The sequence below is a fragment of the Pinus tabuliformis genome, chromosome 4_2 (assembly GCF_031772625.1).
Source record: "Pinus tabuliformis cultivar Carrire ecotype Pingquan chromosome 4_2, CPIR1, whole genome shotgun sequence".
Classification (NCBI taxonomy): domain Eukaryota; kingdom Viridiplantae; phylum Streptophyta; class Pinopsida; order Pinales; family Pinaceae; genus Pinus; species Pinus tabuliformis.
In genome coordinates this window covers 802,108,585-802,124,485 of record NC_142304.1, presented here as the reverse complement: position 1 = coordinate 802,124,485, position 15,901 = coordinate 802,108,585, and positions in this window count along the sequence as shown.

Below are 15,901 nucleotides of genomic sequence, written 5' to 3'. Positions count from 1 at the left end.
AATATAGCACATCCATTCTACCTAATGTGAGAACATTAATTCTGCAGAGGCTAATTACATTTTTTTTAGCCTAATCTTTCTAGGAACTTCCATATTTTTGTTAATTATTTTCTAAGGCAATGTCTAGGCTGGCCGTGAGTTTATTCTGAATTCTTTTCGTCAAGGTCGTAGGGTTCTAGGCCTCCTTTCTCCTCCAATCCGTGAGAAAATTTTTGAAATACTATTATCAAATTTGTGGGCATTTCTAAGAGTATATTTTTCAAAGATTTGAGGCATCGAAATTTTTAAAGTAAAGTTGTTTGGGGAGTTTTACAGTCAAGTTGTCCAGCAAATTTGTATCTACTACCTCATTGATCTCTTGTAACTTGAGAAAAAAATTGTTGATCAGTCCATATTCAACAAGTTTCTTGAGTGTGAAGTGCTCTTTTTCTTTCTAAAGGGTCCCTCTCATTCTAATTCTAGTGATTCTTCATTTTTTTGGGAAATTTGAAATCAAGGAGATAGCTTCACTATGTATTCAAACTCACTCATTGCAGAAATCCATCTTAATATGGGACTATTGAATTGGAAAATTGTAGGTTTCTTTGGCTGACATCTCCTCTTTCACTTAATTTTGATCTTGCATTCATATATCAATTGATAATTGGGATTGTGGGCTATATTCAGAATCATAGGTCAACATTACAACATTGGAAGAGTTTCATCACTCGTTCAAAGCCAAGAAATTTCCAATTGATCACCACTGTTAACCAAATAAAATCCATGGTCCAAATGAAAACCCTTTATCACTCACTCTTTACCAATTTCTCTCAATTCGTTTTTTTTCAAATTGGCAAGCCATATAATCTTGCATCTGAATCTAAGAGAACAGAATTACACAGAAGTGATTGCCACAGTTGTATGTACACAAAATTTCTTTTGCTTATCTCTACTTACTCATGCCTCAAGAAAATTACATATCATGCATTGTATTTTATAGTAGGGAACTACACAGTGATCTACAAAAATTTGCAAGTGCTGGTTATGCAAAATTACTTTTAGTCCTTTCTATGTATTTTCACCGGATGCATTGGAATTCCAAAAAAATTTTGTATCCTTATATCATTTCTCAGAGTTGAGCTGCCTCCTATCTGATTTAATAAAGCTATCCAAAACAACATTGTGTTGGGTTTCCTCCTAAATGATTTTAATAAGCATCCATCTAAGGGTTGGCTTGTTAGCTGCGACACATTACAAAATGCAAACTAATCAATTCCAACAGTCAACTTTCTATTCTTTAATGATGCATACCATTTTCAAAATATTTTTAAAGAATGGTTGTTGATAAAAAGTTATAAAGTTATACTGTGATACATCTAAATCGTACACTATGATTTCAGTTTAGTTTAATTAACTGTTATGATGTTGAGTATAATGTTACATGAGGTTTCGTGATATAATGGTAGGAGGATAATGATGCACATGTGGTTCTTATAGTGATGATGTATCCTTATGATGATGATGATATGCATAGGCATTATGATGTTATGTCGAGGTATATTGACATATTCATTTACTACGTGATGATAGGTATTTAATGTTGAATACTCATGATGGATATGATATGCATAACATGGCATAGGAATTATGATGCTATAATATGAGGTTTATTGACATGTGGTTCATTTATTATGTGAAGTCATGATATGTCTTTGATGCAAATATGTTGATGTTATAACTTATGATGGTATTTCATGAGGTGAAGCATGTGATAGTTGCGTACAAATTTATGACATGCATGAGCATGCAGTTCGTTATTATTCATAATGTTGCGATTAACAATGATGAATGTTCTCCTAATGACATGCAAGACTTGGCATGTGGGTTATTTTCTATGATACTATGATGGTATAGTTAATGCGTTGGTTGCATGTTGAGGTGTGATGATTGATAGGACTCCACAAATGGGCCAAGAGGGCCGGTTTATTTGATGATCTCATGCGAGCCCATAGGCACGAGGGAGAATAAGTTACACCATATGGGTTGGGGACAAACTCAATCAACACTATATATGCCAGTGGTTCCTCTGTCTTGTGTAGCTCTTGATGGATAGCTCCCAAAGGGCTATGAGACCATCTTGAGGAGGCCAAGTGCCTAATGTTCTAGGCTAGGTGCCTGTTACTGGATTAGGATGCTAAAGTCTGGTGGGGGTGTAAGGACTTCGATGGCTAGGGTTGTCTGCCTTAGTGAGTTGTGGGGGGAGTGGGCCAACCTTGCGAGATGCCTGGAGTCATTGGGTACCGTACCGGATGTCTGCCTTGGGGCAGATGAGATCTGAGTCAGGCGCGAGCCTTGGGGCCAGCCTTTGACTAGGATACAAACTTGGGAGGCTTATGCTTGGTTCTGAAAGTGGAAAAAAGGACAAAGATTCCTTGGGATTTCCCGGGTGTTGTGAAAACTTTCGATGCCTGCTGGTTATACTAGTTCAGCAGAGGGTGTAGGGCAAACATGAAGTAATAAACAACAAAATAAAATGTTAAATAATTCAACTTAACTTCGTGATGAAGTTCCTTAAAGTGGGGAAGTATGTAATGTCCCTTAATAATAAATAATAAATAATAAATAATAAATAATAAATAATAAATAATAAATAATAAATAATAAATAATAATAATAATAAATAATGTAATATAATATTAAAATACAAGAAAATAAATAAAAAATAGTAATAGTAAATAAATAATAAATAATAATAAAATAATAAATAACAATAAATTAATAAATAACAATACTAAAGCTCTAAATAAATATAAATAGAAATAAAACAAGAAAGTAGTAAAAATCAGTAAAGCTATCAAAAAGTAAAAACAAAAGAAATAAAATGAGAAAGCAATAAAATTGCATGTTGACGCATGGAGTGTGTGCATGTGGTTCCCCTTCCAATGTTTGCTCTATTTAATAGATGGTGAGGAAGATGAGAGGCATTCCATCATTCCATGATTCCATCATCCATTCTCTTGGGAGAATAGTGTTGTTAGACAAAATATTCCCTGGCAGTAGTACGTTGATTGAGGGCTCGGGGGTGGCTAGTTGTATCAAGATTTTGTGCAAGTGAGACTATGGTTGGGTGGAGAGTCATCCCCAAAAATTTGTTGCAGTTAGCAGAATTCAACTAGTGTTCAACCCTGAAATCACAAGTGAGAAACATCATCACCACAGGTAAGTAGTCTCTACTCATTTATTGAAATTTGATGTCAATTAATGGATAAACTGCGTGTTGATTATAAATCGCATGATTAATATAATTAATTACATGTTTTAATTTCGTGGCTGTTACAATACACATGGATAAGAAGAAGAAGAAATTAATGTCACAAGGAAAATATAAATTGAAACACTGCCCTAATCAATTTTACAACAATTTGAAGCCATCAACTAGCTCAAAGAGCTCCACTGGCCAGGAAAAAAAAACAACAAGGTGCTCCACATAAGAAATTAGGGACATTGAATTATGTTTAACATTAATTGTGTCAGCTATCAATGGTTAGAAGCGTTCCCATGAATATGACCATTCAGATAGCGAGAAAGACGTAGTGATCCCAACTGAATCGGTAGCTATGGAGTTGTATCAGAAGAATGAGGAAACAAATAGATCTTTAGTTGTTACAGATAACACTGAAGGATGGATTGATATATATATATATATATATATATATATATATATATATATATATATATATATATATATATATATATATATATATAAGCGAGGGGAAAAAAGAAAAATCCATGTATCACCCTGGTATATGATATCAGGAAATGAAAGATTGTAATCTAACTATTTCTAGTTTATCAATGTTTTTTTTTTTTTTAATTACATAGAAGGTGTCTCTTTTTGAAATTGGTCAGGCTAGGCATTCGTCTACCCTTTTCATCTCTGTTTGACACTTGTCTGCATGATGTTTTTCCCACTAAGTAATATGTGTTAAAAATTTCATTAGAATATTCGTCTACCCTTTTCATCTCCATTTAACAGTTGTTTGTCTGTTTTTTTCCCATTAAGTGATATATGTTCAAAATTTTATTAGAATCCTTGTTATCATCGCCACTGAGTGTGAACTCTGCCAGGGTAAAGGATTTTCATGTACCATATTCCCACAGAATTCAACCCACATATATTCAAAGAGTGTGAGTCTGGGCTCACAGCACTGTTGGAACTCTGCTCGCGCGCAACAAGCTATGGATTTAGGCTACCGTAAAATAGCTCCCTGGGTGACGACTAGTTTCATATGGATACATACATGCTAGAGATCATATTTCACGAGAGGATAAATAATACAGTGTATCTACAATGTTTTATCAACCCAATAATCATGTTAAAAAATTGTTTCTCTAAACTCCTCGAGAGAAATATATCAAAACCACCTCTTACATTTTTAAGTCCTGATTTTCTCACTATTTCAGCTAATTTTGTATGCAATAGACCCTCTTGAAAAATTAGTCCACTATCCTCTTCTCTAGCTAACTTTTCATTTTGTTCTCTTGCAAAATTTTTTCTATTATTTAATATTTTAGACGTATAGGGTTGGTGTGCATGCAATAATTATTCTTCATCATTAATATCAAACACACCCCCTAGAGCAACGTTGATAAGTAGATCCACTACCACTTCCTCTGCACATTCTCATATTTTCTTGGGGTGATGCTCTGTACATCCTCAGAAGCACTTGTAGGGAATTTTCTTATCCATTGGATTTTCTCTTTAAAGCCATCAATTTCTCTAAAATTTGTACTAAGGCATTGGAAAAATCTACTTGTAGAGTGAAGGAAGGTTTTGTTTATTCATATTAGTATCCAATATTTTCGATATCTAAAGACGCCACATTGAGAAACAAGTCAACCATTGTGTGTAACTATCACATGGCGAATATCTTGCATTCTCTAGTGTCCTACTATGATGCTAAATGCAAACTTCTAGCTCAGCAAAGAATGAACTTACAAATTATCATTGAACTTACAAATTATCATTGAGTTTCTCATCTGATTCACTATGAACAAGTTGGAAAAATTTACTGGCAGTAACACATGTTGGAGAGGACTTCCTTTTAGAAATTCCTCTGGAGTAATGGTAAGTCTATTTTGCAACGAGGGGCTCTAATAATGATTTCTTCAGTTGAAAAAAAAAATCTAGTGTATAATGTGTTTATCTATATATATATATATATATATATATAGATATATATATATATATATATATATATATATATATATATATATATATATATATATATATATATATATATATTTCCCTGTCCTTGACACAAGCTTTGAATGCCATTCCTATCTCCCGAAGTTTTGAATGTCATTCCTATCTCCCAGTCAACTTTATCAAACTAGTAGACAAACCATTTTTCATGTTCATGTGACAAAGGTTACTAACCTGTAGCTATTTGGCATGGAAAGCTCCCGAAATTACAACATTGGATTGGAAAATGATGGTATCAACTTGAAGTTATTTGCGCTTATATGGAAAACTTTAAGCATGGGACAAACTTGTTATAAATTTTAAATGTATACAAGATAACATGTTTCCTGTGAAGTTGTATAAATCAATGTGCAGTTACCAATTTTTTTATTTTGTTTGATATTTTTGAAACATTTTCAAGTATTTTTATATATTTTGGAAATTTAATAAATATAAAAGGAATTAATTATTTAACTTTGTTTATGGACCTAAAGAATTCTTAATATTATTATGTATATTGTACATTTTGGAATATTCTAGAGATTTACTTTGGAATATTATATTTTGGAATATGGTATAAATAGAAGCCAAATCAATATCAATTATTTGAATTTCTTCATGTATGTCATTCAAACACTCTTAACATCCTTATATCAACTGCATATTTTAGAATATTCTAAAAATCTGAAAGATGTAACGAAATCAATTATTTGATTTTGCTTATATAATAGTTTAATTTTCTCAAATGTGAAGAAAATGTAAAGAAATAAAGATGATGATGGTTCTCCTTGTTGTTAATTGACAACTTAATTATGATAAGTTTTGTCATTTTCAAAGAAAAAAAATAAACAGAGTGAGTTTCTTCTTAAGAATAAGGTTAAAGTGCAATTGGATGTAGTATTTGATTTCATGCATAGGACTAAAGAAGGATGCTACTTGAAAGCACATGATCCCATTGTTATTGCCTTAAGAATGACAAGGAAGGACAAATTGTCTTTTAGTTTTGGAATAAGATCAAACATTGTGTTTGATTAACTAAAATCTAATCTTCCTTAAACAAAAGAAAAAAAGATTAATATAATCCAAAATCTAAAAGCACATGGAAATAACCAATCTACCCTATATAAATTATGGTAAGAAGTGGGAATGTATGGAGTGACTTGCTTCCTCTGTGTGGATTTAACTTCACTTTCATGACCCCGGTGAGTCAAAATAAGGTGGCATTTGGAGAAATTATGAAACTATGGTTGACCATGTAGAACATCCAACTATGTTTGAGCATGGTTAATAATGTTAGCCATGATGACCATGGCCAAGTATCTTTTAACCAAGTTCATTGATAATGGATGAACATGTTGACCATGCTTAACATGTTGTCTATGGTTGACCATGGTTGATGAAATACATTATGTATGGCCATGGTGACCATGGTTGACTAATTCAACTTGAATGTCTTCTTTCCATAAGAGTTCCAATAATTTAACATAAGGAACCACAACTGACCCAATCGACATCGAGATAACATCCACTCCATCGTATAACGCATTCTCGAAGGTAGAGAGTAGATCGGAGGTCACGCAACCAGATACCCAACAAACCTTGTAGACCAGAATACGTGCTTTGGGCGTCATTCCTTTGGAGATTTCATGTCTGTAATCCATCATGTTGGCTTCGTCAATGAAATAGCCTGCGATGATGGAGGTGGTTTGCATGCCATGGCCTTGTGAGTCCCACACTAAACATATTTCCACTATCTCTCGAAGGTAGAGAACATATCGGAGGTCACGCAACGAGATACACAACAAACCTTTTAGACCAGAATATGTGCTTTGGGCCACATTCCTTTGGAGATTTCGTGTCTGTAATCCATCATGTTTGCTCTGTCAATGAAATAGCTCGCAATGATGGAGGCGGTTTGCATGCCATGGCCTTGTGAGTCCCGCACTGAACGTATTTCCACTATCTCGTTCAAGGGGCCAAACATGGCTTCATAGCCTTTGTAGAAACATCATGCTCCAACCAATACAACCACATCAACATAATAATAAACAGGGTGAAATGTTAGCATGTAAAATTGTGAAAATATTAATTATTATTTTGAAATTCTATATTTAAAATTAAACAGGGTGTAAGATTTAAAAAAGAATTATTACAAATTTTGTGTGCATGTAAAATTTTCGTAAAAATAAATATTTATTTGTATCATTATGTTGAATGTAATTAATTTTTTATATTTTTTTATATTTTATAAACTTTATTTAAAAAACCGTCTAATTTAAAATAAATTAAATTAATATGAAATTAAATAAAACTTTAAAATTATACAATTTCAAACAAATTTGACTACAAAATAAAAGCTATCACAAATTTAATATTTCTATTAAGAATTGCGCTAATAATACGTATCACAAATTTAATACTTTTATTAAAAAATATGTAAATGTCATAAGCACTTTTATTAAGGAATAAGTAGTCTTTACTTGACTTTGATTCGTTTGACGTCCTTACCATATTAATGCCTCTGTCCTAAATATGGAGAACAACTATAAATTTTAATATTAAAATGAAAGGGAGGCTTTACAATATTGATCACTTTGTCTTAGATAGGAAGAACCAATATCAATATCAATATAAATATAACTAGCATTTCCACCACATGTTGCAAAGGAAACGTCGTAAGGCAATGGCATAAGAAACAATAGCATAGAAGAAAGAAATCAAAATTTTATGCAATTTTGTTTCTTTACTGGTGTTTCCTTTTTATCAGATGTTATGTTTCACGGAGATTACAATGTAATAAGAAACAAAAGCATAGAAGAAAGAAGTCAAAATTTTATGCCATTTTATTTCTTCACTGGTGTTTCCATTTTATCATATGTTATGTTTCGCAAAGATTCCAACATCCTCTTCAAAACCAAGACATCCTCTTTAGCTCCCATGCTCATATGGATCACATTGTAAGTTTTTTCATTATTAATTGGTGTTTTTTTAAGGGGTTGTTAGATTTTTGATGGTTCATATTGAAAAGCAACTATAGCTCAATCTTTACAAATGTGTAGAAAGCTCCATGGCAATTAAAATTACAGTTTGAATGTTATTCAGATGAAATATGCAACTATACATCAATCTTTTCGAATGTGTAGAAAGCTCCATGGAAATTAAAATTAAAATTTGAATGCTATTCACTTGAAATATGGCAACAGACTTGTCCTAGATATTGACATGTTTATGTTTAGAGCTTGATATATTTTAATTGTGTGTGCTTTCTTTTGAAAAATTCGGCAATTTGTCATAGTGCATATTACTCTTTGGCCTCAATGTTACTATGAGAATTTTTCGATGGATAATTAGTCAAATCTCATTTTTTGAATAATGGATCAATTGGTTTTAACGTCCAAAAATCGAGCATATAAAAAAGAAATAATGGTGTGGGTTCCTTTCACAACTCAATACCATCGCTAAACTATGCTCTAATATGGGGAATTGAAGTGCAAATTAGATGGGTAGTCGGTAAAAATTGATATTTTTATGCAAAGTAATATTTAAAAAATTCTAATTTAAATTTTAACTTCAAGTACATTTTTTTCCCACTATGCTCTAATAAGGGGAATTGAAGGGAAAATTAGATGGATAGTCAACCATATATAGAATTTCTTTGTAATGGACATAGAAATTAAATGCCATTATTTAATAAACTAAAATAATGAACATTTCACAAGTGAAGACCTAGCTAAACTATGTTCTAATATGGGTAATCGAAGTGCAAATTAGATGGGTAGTCAACTATATATAAAATTTCATACAAATATTAACCCTTAAAATTTCCATATTTATAAAATTTGAGAATTATCACATTTTAGTATATTTTTATATTTCTGTATTTTAAAAAAAAAAAAAAAATTAACTCAAATTAGTTTTTATTGATATTAATGTCATATTTGATTTAATTTAATATTTTTTAAATATTATTTTGAACATTTTTGAAAAGTTTGAACAAGGAAGTAAAAACCCTACTTAAAAAAAAAAAAAAAATACAATACTTTTACCCTATTTTACCATAGTCCGATTTGCGTACATACAAATAGAATATTATAATCCTAAGACATTATTATTACCATAGTTCGACACTGCTAACCGATTTATTCATATCAAAATCAATTGTCATAAACATACAATGTGACCTTAGCATACATTAAACATTAATGCGTTGTTCTCATTTTCTTTGGGAAACACGCAGCTTTTATTCTCCTTATATGGTGTATCCTTGGTGTTCAATTCGCCTTTAAGACATGGGTTTGTTTTCTTCGAGCTGGAGGCCCACACGACTTGAATCTGGGCTTCCATCTGCGACCCTAGCTGCCATCTTCATGTGGCACACCATGCCAGTTGCAGAGTCTACTTACGCTGGTGGTCTCGCTCAGTACGTGGCCTGAACAAGTTGTCTGATGCTTGGAGTTCCCGCCCAGATCGACGGTGCGGAGATCATCCCACGATCTAACGGTGGGGCTCGGTTCAAGGTTTACCTCTTCATCGTTTGGCAAAGGGTTTGACCTCATTTCGCTTGGACAACTCTTCCACAGAGCTCGCTCTGGTTCGGCTCTTCCTACAGTTTTCAGGTAAGAGGATTCGTTATTCCCAGTGTCATGTTAATGCTCTGTTTAGAGGCTATAATTTGCTCATGTTTTTTCCCATTTTTGACAAAACAATGCTTAAACTATTTCTCTTCTTAGTTTCATACCTTTGCAGGTTGTTCTGCTAGCTGCTAGTTACTTCAGGAGATAGATGTAGCCTAAGCCTTATTTGAATAAGCTCTTGTTCTAAAGTGGTGATTGCCTCATAGTTGAGGTTCTTGATTTGGGCCTGAAACCTGCCAGACTCTCATGGTTTATTATTTTGAAAGCTTCCCACATACTAGGCAGCCCAGGGTTTTGGGTTTTAGCTCCATATGTTTCTTTTTCTTTACTGCATGCTCCAGAAGTGGCGAAATCTTTGGTCTGTCTAACACTTGTTAAGTTTAATACCTCATGTAATATTTATTGGCAGAGTCCGCAATTGTAATATTTAATAGCAGAGTTCACATAAGTATTTAATTTGACTATAAATCAAACTCAATCTGGTGCGATTTTGGCAATGCATGCTCGCCCAGGTTCTCTTTTTTCGGATTACAGAGTTTATAAATATATTCAGCTGTGTTGTTACTCCAAATTTCTCTCGTGTTGGACTATTCATATGTTTTTCTGCTTCTCTAGCCTTAAGAAATTGTGTTTCTCGTGTGATTTTATAATTCGTGCATTTAATGGTGTCCATGCTTTCCCCTCTGTGGATGTTTTTATTTAGGTTCCGAGAGAAATCCCTTGGCTTCTCTTTCTTCCATGCATGTTTTCATGGTCGACATTTCCAAACTGTTAAAGTAATTTCCGGCAAGGTGCGGGGTTTAAGATTTCCTCCGAAAGGGGTTTCCCTCTATTACCATGTTTTTGAAAAGTCTTCGTTCTCGGCTCAAGCTCTCCAGAAGAAATAAGCGAGGGATTGTTACCCTCTGTAAGTTCTGGTTTGTTAGGGAAATTATAGGTTAGAGGTCATCTCCAGGAACCAATTCGAATTCCTTCGGGGTTCCAGATTCTGAAGGACCGCGGCAGAACGAGGGTTAAAATTGTCTGCTAAAGCTTTTCTCGTTTCAACGCTTACATTCAAACATAGTTCTATTTGAATCTGAGTATTGTCCCTCTTTTCTTGATTAGCAAGACTATTTTGTCAATGAGAAAAATTTCAAGGGTTTGCTATGTATTACTGACAGTGTTTTTCTTCCATTCTTATGTATGATAATTTCCTTCTATCGACTTGTTTTTCCATTGTTATGATTTCTTTTCTTTTTTAATTATGAAATCAATTTTTTATATCTCTAAATAATCCTCTGGTTCTATTTTTAAATGGTTAGCAGCTGTAACTTATGTTAGGAGATTTCGCATTATTTACACAGTCAAATATAAATGTTATTTAACCATAGATTCTGATAAATATTTCACCTTAGAAAATATAATTGCTATTTAGCACAAATAAAGTCTAGGATAGAGAGATAGTGAGGCACCATAATTATCCTATTTACAGCAGTCTTGATAATCTCGAAATCTCCTTGACTCAGGGTCATGTATTCAATCTGCTTAGGGCTCGTTTCTACACCCGGATATCCCTTTATTGGTGTATCGTTGTCCTTAATACAAACAATTGTTGCTAAAAAGTACATCATGTCCACAATAGTGTACCAGATTACAAGGAAAAGATTGTAGACAATCATGATCAAAGGCCGCACATTCAATATTCTCCCGCTTTCGCCATTAATCGGCCTTGTGTTAGATTTTTGAGTTTTGCATGGAATTGTGGGAAGGGATTGAGGATCAACGGCCTTTTCGGTACAGGCCAAGAAAAGCGACATGAGAGACATTCCATCCCCTAAAGAATTATCTATTCTAAAGACTGCGCTGGACCCTGCATCCTTCGATCTAACCCGCAGAAAATGAATCTGCCAGAGCGGCCTGGAGGGATCCAGGGGAGGGGCTGTCACCAAATTAGCTACATATTTCTTCACAAAATCCAGACTGCAATTGTCGGCCGGCTCAATAAATGGGACTATAACATGATCAGCAATATTGACATGGACAGGCAACCATTTCAAAACCCCGCTTTTGTCTTCCTTCTGCAATCATATAAATAATCAGTTACATGTTAGCCTAAAGAAAATACTAGACACAACGCGCATGTAAGCCATATATAACAAGTAAAAGAATTGAATGAATTCATATTGAAGATGAGAGGACCAACCACAATGCTGAATGGAAGGCGCAAAGCATTTAGTTTAAAAAAGAAGTCCACTAATCGTTACAAGTAACCAATGCATACCACTCCGTAACCAATTTGTAACTATTTCCAACGAATTTGTAATTGTTTTGATCAGACAGTTGAAGTTTTTGTAATCGTCTAACATCTAATCATATGGCGTCCAAGGATGACAGGTAGGCAAAAAGGGGAATGGATTTCAGAGGGGAACGCCTTATGGCGTAAATGTAAATATAAATATAAAAATTGAAATTAAAATTAATATTAATATTAATATTAAAATTAAAATTAAAATTAAAAAGAAGCTTTACAATATTGAATTCTGGTGGTTTTCTTGTTCGAATGATATGACGATACCCTTCCTCCCTTGTGGAAGAAATTGCATGGTCGAGGTTTAATGGGACGCCATTTTATATGTATTGACATTGATGGATACCCTCTTCACTACTCGATATAGATTGTATGGACGAGCCCAATGGTATAGGTTAATATTTGGGATTGGAGTTTATATTTTTGAAAAATTATGTAGTATTTTTCTGTGGAGAGATGTTTTATAGTGTATTATGATGGTAGATGTGTAGGTGTAAATGTTTAACATTCAATATTTATATGCTGGTTAAATTATTTGATTATGGTGGAGATGTTGTAGTGTAAACATTTAAATATTGGTTTAATTAATAATAAAAAGTTAAAAGTAATAAAATTCAATTTGTTATATTATAATTTGTTTTGCAAGGCATCTTAGCTCCTCCAACTCGAGTTAGAAATTATGTTATGGGAAAAATTGCATAAATAATTATAAGTTATATTGGTCAAATAAAAATGGTTGATAGAAAAATCATCCTATATTCTTGCTTTGCTTTGGCAGTAACTAATAAATTGAGATGTGAAGTGGATAAGTAAATTGCTTGCTCAAGCATAACAACTTGAAAAATTTTGGTGTGTAGTAATCACTAGTAAGTCTACACATTTACAATTTTACTCCTACATAAGTGCAAGAAAACATAAATAATGGTGAGAAGTAACTCCTGTAAGTACATTTTTTATATCTTATTCCTATTCATTTTTATGCAAAGACTTGCTTAAATTATGGTGAGAAGTAATTGATGGTAGATATGTTATTTACTTGATTCTACTTGATTATAAGTTATTTTCAAGTATTTAATTTTTGGATGGTTTTCCTTCAAAACTTAATAATAAAAACTCATTGCACAAATATCTAAAAATCATGCATAAATATTGCAACCATATCCATAAATTATGGCATAAAATAGGTAAGGTAGTTATCCACATGGTATTTTTTTTAATAATATTGAAAAATAAATATTTATTTTTCAAAGTTAAACATTATAATTTGCATTGGTCAATGCTAAAGATCAACACACAAATGGATTGTTAGAGTCTTGCTTTGGTAGAGACTAATAATGATAACATAGAATCACAATAAAAAATTAAAATGTAAAACATTTGACATTATATATAACATTGATTATAGAGTGAAAATTCTCCATCATATGGAGAGAGAGAGGGGGGGAGGGGAGAGAGAAGGAAAGAGGGAGGGAGAGAGGGAGATAGTGATAGAGCTAGAGGGTAGAGAGAGAGAGAGAGAGAGTGATGTGGAGGAGAGAGAGGGGGGGATGTAAGAGAGAGGGAGAGAGAGAAATGAAGAGAGAGAGGAGGGGAGGGAGAGGAGGGTAGGGAGAGAGAGATGGAGTTGGAAGGGGAGAGAGGGTGGGAGAGCGAAGACATAGGGAGATAAAAGTAGAGAGATGAAGAGAAAGGGAAGAGAGAGAGGGAGACATAGAGATGGAGGGAGAAGAGATAAGGAGGGGGGAGGGAGATAGTGATAGAGTTGGAGGGTAGAGAGAGAGAGACGGGAGGGGGAGAGGCAGAGGGAGGTGGGAGAGAAAGGGAGAGAGAGGAAGGAAGAGAGAGAGAGGACTTGGGAGAGAGAAGGAGAAAGGGAGGGAGAGAGTAGAGAAAGATGAGAGAGGGAGGGAGAGATGGATCCAACCTACATATGGTATGTGTGTATATAAAAACCAACCTAGATCCATCTTAACCCAAGACCTATCAATCACCAAGAGGGATCAAATCTCTTTTCACTTTAAAAGAGATTTGTATCTCAAGAACTTTGATCCCTCTCGACACTTGATAGATATGGAATTAAGATAGATCTAAACTAGTTTGATATTAAACTATTTTTTTAGTTATATAATATAAATAATAATGATTTAAAATATTTAAATAATAAATAAAATATATGTATTTTATATTACCTTTGTAAATTTTAACAATCAAATTACTTAAAAAAAGGAATCGTATCATAGTGTTTGAAGTGTCGTATACTTATTATGTCATAGTTTGAATAGTTAAGGAATTTCTAATACATTTTATAATTATACTATAGTCTGAATGACTAGAATATATCTTCAATAGGTGTTTTTATCTTGATTTGGCTTTGAGACAGGTCTCATATTGAAATTAAAGAGAATGTGTGAGATTTTATTTTTTTTATAAAATATTTAATTTATTTTTATCACATTAGAAAGGTAAATTTTTATCTTGATTTTGTGGTAGGTTTTATATTAATATTTATTAAGATACAATTTGAATAGTTAGAAAGTATATTTTTACTAAGTGAAGACAACTATTTCTAAAGTTATGGTGTATATTTGATATTGTAAATTAATTAATTAATTATATAGATATATAGTTTTAATATTTTATTGATTACTTTAAAATGAAAAATATCATATAAATCAATATGGTTCTTCTTTGGAATGGTGTGCCATATATTGATAGGAGGATCGTTGAGATGTATGAGACTGAGAATAGCAAAAGAGACATAGAGGAGAAGAATGATCCAGGGGATCAGTAAAGTGATCAAAATTCAAAGTGTTCAAAAGTGCTCGAAGTTGGTGCCAAAGCATAGAACTCATCGCTGACCTGAATCTAACGCAAGTTGAATCACTCAAAACCGATATCATATGCTCTCGATATCGCGTTCTGATCATTTTCCCAAACAGGTAAAATTTTTGCAGGTTGGGTGTAGGACTGTTGACTGGGTAGTCCATATGATGACTCAGCAGGTTGACTATACTTCGTAGGCTAATGGCAGGCTTTTAAGTGGCCTCATCTGAGTGGTTCAATTTGGAAATTTCTGATTGGTTGTGGCATATTTTATGTGGACCAATGATGGGTTGCCACATGGCCCAGTCATGGGCTGCCACGTGGCACCAAGATGGTTAACCAAATTTTTGTATGGGTCAGCTCGAGGCCTGACTAGATTCGAACGTAGGATCTCAATGTTTGTAGCACAAAATCTTACCGCTACACCATGTGGTGGTTCTTAACCCATATAGCATCAAACATCTATTTAAGTTTTTGACGTTGAAGTGTTGGGGGAAGTAGTCGGGGCTAAGCCCCTCACTCCTAGTCACTACGCAACCCACGAGACTGGGAGCAAAGTCACCGAGGGCTCGAGGCTTAGCCCCAGCCCATCGTCTAAACCTTATACCATGTGACCGGAGGCAGGGCAAAGTTTGGCGACTAGTGCGAGGAGGGGGGCCAGCCCCAGGGTCATATGCATACCCACAAGACCAACACTCCAGGTCGAAGGTGCCAGATGGAAGGTGCTCTAGCAAGGGAGTCAGCCCCAAGGTGATATGTCGACCACAAGAACCAGCACCAAAGTTTAATGGTGCCCGGCAGGAAGGGCGGGTGGTTAGCCCAGCCCTTGGACCCCTGGCACCCATGTGATCACAACCTCATGTTTAGGGGCTTAATCAGTGGGGGCAGGTGTTAAGGCCTAGCCCTCGACCATACGTGGCCTATGTGGCC